Genomic DNA, 4,430 nt, shown 5'->3' with positions numbered 1-4,430 from the left:
GGACAATAACGCCTGCTCGAGGTCAAGTTATTGATCGTCGGCATTTTACAGAAGAACTAACTTTTGCCCGCTTTCAAGTAATATGTAATGAGATAATGAAAGTACATTCTAGTGAATTGTGAAGAGAGGAACTGACTAAAATATTGTGCTATTTCACCTTAACAGACAAAATGGAAGCTGTGTTTAAATTAATATTTGTTGATGACTTCCTCTCCAGCTGCAAGGAGAATGTTTTTGTGTTTAACCCACAATTGTCTTAACGTTTGCCTAACTTCATGTCAAAACGAAAGTTCATCAATAAATTTAAACACATAATTTGCCTTATAATTGTGCATGTCGCTTCTTATGTCGTCAGCAATATTTGACAATTATTCGCCGAAGGCAAAGTGATTATCGGTGAATATTCACCGAGACAAGGTCAAGGTCAATATTCACCGATAATCACTGAGCTTAGGCGAATAATTGTTTTAGTATAAATACACAGGTTGATTATTTCAAAAAAGAGAAAAAAAAAACATTTCAACGCGAAATCATCTTCACTTACAGTGGCAAAACGACTACTGGCAACCATTTTGTCCGTCGAGGTGATTATCGGCTGATAATCAATCCGAGATAGCGAGCCAACGAGAGCGCGCGATTTTGTATAATCACCAATAATCACCTGTGTATTTATACTAAATAACAATAATAACAATAATAATAATAATAATAATAATAATAATAATAATACTGTTTCGGTTTCCTCTTCATGTGCTTGATCGAGCAAAGGGTTTTTCCTAAAATTTATCCAAGGTGACTTCGAGCCAGAAGAATGCGGTTGTTTCGATTAAATAATTCAATTTAGATACAAAATAACAAGAGTATATTTTTAGATATTTAGAATACTGCCTGAGAGGCTGGAAGTTTTACTATTTTTCTTTAATTTTTCAGTTCGACAAATTTGCGTTCAATTCTTGGTGACAGTTTAATTAATTCGTCTCGAATTTCAATTTTTTGGCTCGAGTTTCCTCAAACTGGCAAACGTTTAAGTTAACTGTATAATGAGGTACGGCATTCCACCATCGTGCACGTGTTTCCTCATTGCGAAGAATGAGGAAGGCCTGACATTTTTTTTACTTTCATGACCTCTCCCTGTAGATTTAACGAGGGACAAATTCAGGCTGAATCTTTGGATTCTGAAAGTGATACTCTGACTAATATTCCGTCGCATCAGATATGGTTCTTCCGAGTTTTTTTTAGTTTGGCTTTTGTGACATATAGACCGTATATAAGAAGCATAAAGTTTACTTAAAAACACCTCTAACGCGCGCAGTAGCGCGGGCACATTGATAAAATGGCGGATTTTCATTGGCGCCAAGCTTAATCCGTCAAGGAATGGTTATTTCCTCAGTCCTGGACGAGTACAGTGACCCCATTTTATATTTCATATATTTGTAGCCTGCGTAGCAAGCGTTCCTGTTCGAAAGAATAGCTCCCAAACGATTTTCCGCAAACTGGCCGCGCGAAAGTTGGGGTAAGAGACTGAGGGAAAGCTTGCAAGAAGACCCCCTATTTTTGAAAAACCCGTTCGTCCACGAACGGGGGCTTCTGATTGGTGCTGCACAGTCACAATGATTGACAGGTGACACATTTTCGAGCAAAATATTACTTGTTAGTTCTAGCGTGACAAAGACAATGGCGGAAGATGTGAAAGGTTTTGAATCGTGTGTTAAAGAGCGAATCGGGTCTCGGTTTTACATTGAAAAGGGAACAAGAACTGTCAATGCGCCATCCTTTTAGCTGTGTAGATGTAATGGCCGTTTTGACAAGAGGATTCGGAAAAATCTTAAGATGGCGCTAAACAGTTTTAACGTTTCCAAGCAACGCTTTTATTAGAAGAATCGGCACTACCACGCCGTATCATGTATTAGCAATATTGTGGTACCAAATGAAACATGGATTATTGCTGAACAATATGCAGTCATAATTGTAACATAATATGTCACCGTGGCAATGGGGAAGCCGTGTAACTGACTCCCTGAAAAGTAATCAGAAGGGCAAGATGAAACTTTTTGCAGAGTTTTTGCACCTTAATTCTGTGATTTAAGGTGGCTCTGAATCCACTAGACAGATTAAGTTTGCAGAACGTTTTATCTTGCCCTTATGATTCGGTTTCAGGGTCAAGGAAATAAACTGTATTGTAGTCGTCAAATTCTCTGCTTACCTTGCCCAATGTAAGCTTGAGCCCTACATCATGAACTGAGAAAAGATGAAGACAATTACACAGCTCCCCTGTTAAATCTTCTTTTATTGTGAGAAGAAAGCGGCTCATTTGCACGGTCAGTATTTATATTTGCTATTTCATCTACGATTTCGTGATGATTTCACCAAAAACGTACTGTAGATTATCAAACTAGCGAGGAAATTCTAATAGTATGATTCATTTCGTCAGCCACTTTGCACCAAGAAATAGCCAGCAAGTCGCACTGAAATCGCCCCTAGTTAAAAATCGCAACTGAAACTTCTTGAATGGTTTCATGGTCTGCTTTGATGGAGTTTAGCATTTAGCAACCTTACTATCCATCGAACTCTGTACGAGTTATGTTCCTAAACACGTTACACGTTGTGAAAATTGGCTGTTATTTTCGATGGTTTAAACAAATTCTTGGAATAAACATAACCATTCTTACCCGGCTGAGAAGCTGCCGCTACAAATTCAACATTAAAATCACACTCACAAATTCTGCAATGATCGCTCAGTGTCTCCTCGGTGCCTCTGTTTGTTTTGACGGAAGTCAACATGTGTCAATAACGTTGTCTGTTATTGGCTAATTTGTTGATAAGACGTCAGTCAGCGCATGTCAAGAAACGGTGGGCGTCTTTCAAAAATGGGGGGTCTTCTTGTAAGCGCTCCCTCAGTCTCTTGCCCCAACTTTCGCGCGGCCAGTTTGCAGAAAATTGTTTGGGTTCTCTTGTTTAGAACAGGAACGCTTGCTACACAGGCTGCTATTTTTGTTGCGAATGGTGTCTTCGTGGAATGGTAAAAAAATCAGCATTCATCTATTCACACCAATCCCATAATACAGTTCGTTTTGGGGGGTTATTTGCATTAAAACAATGGATATCCAGTTCAGTGAAGCATAATACCGTCCCAAGAGTAATTAACTTGTATCGTTTTTATGTAAAGAACCCCCCCCCCCCCCCAAAAAAAAAAGCGTATTGCATTATGGGATGGTGAAATAGTCAATGGCCAGTTTTTTGGCAATTTCATTAAATTGTACAAAAGGAGCCATTACGAGTCGAACAGCCCACGTTCAAGTTAAATCTACTTTGGAGTGATAGGTAATCCCAAAGCCATTCAAGTACATTTTTTCAGGTACGTAAGTGAATTTACCATAAAATGACACCACGCTTCGCTTTATATCATGGATTGCATTTATAAGAACGAGCAAAATTTGTCCAACATCGGGGATGCACTGCAATTGTCAAAGTGGCTAAAATAGCCGTATTTGTCAGCCTTGTACCCCCCCCCCCCCCACTTCTTTTATTACATTTTTATCATCTCCTTATGCGAAGTTTCATCGGAAATCTATGACAAGTTCTATTTCTATGGAATCACCTTAAGGCCCGGTCAAACGGCTTCAACATTTGCGTCAATATCCGTTTGATTTTGTTGAACGATGTTGACTGCTGGGATGGGCAAACTGTTTTAACTTCGATTCAACTTCGATTAAACATGTTGCAACACGGTTGAAAGGGGGGTGGGGTGGGGGGCGGGGCAAACGTTTCAACGTCGCTGTTGAAGGAAATGTTGAACTCCCTATTTAGAAGGTCATCGCAAAGAAGTGGAGATAGGAAGAAAAAACGTCACGGAAAGAGAGCGGAGGCTACACTTAATTCGCCTGCCGAGGTAAAACGCGTAAACTTGGTAAAAGAGGAGAAAATGGTCAAAACAACTTACCTTAAAAGGCCAATGGAATCCTTAAAAAAATTGTGGCTGACAAAATATTCTTTTAAAGATGTTTTAAAGTGAGCAAAAATTTCGTGAGTGTTTCGACGGTCAAAAATTAAGTCGAGTATGCATCGTTTCAGCGACAGAAATCGCCTGTATGAACAAGACACTTCGCTTAGTGAATATGAGATTGTGCCAATTCAGGGTAAAAGACATAACATGCTGATAAGCCAGGGTCATCTAGCATACTTTTTTGATAGTCTTCTCGCTCATTGTTTTGTTAACATTAAAGTTGCAGTTACAGCTCACGTTAGTAGCATTGTTTTTTTTTGTTTTATCGTATGGAACTCTAAGAGGGGCACCCAACGGCAACTTTCGGGAAAATATCTGTTCGGAAGACGATTTGAGAACTAGAATTTTCGGAACATCTGTTGTAAAATTTCTTGCTTGCCTGCCTCTCCTAGGATTTTCGAACATCTACAAAATGGTATAATTACCC

The sequence above is a fragment of the Montipora foliosa genome, chromosome 10, assembly GCF_036669935.1.
Source record: "Montipora foliosa isolate CH-2021 chromosome 10, ASM3666993v2, whole genome shotgun sequence".
NCBI classification, from domain to species: domain Eukaryota; kingdom Metazoa; phylum Cnidaria; class Anthozoa; order Scleractinia; family Acroporidae; genus Montipora; species Montipora foliosa.
Note: the sequence above shows the minus strand (reverse complement) of the source record.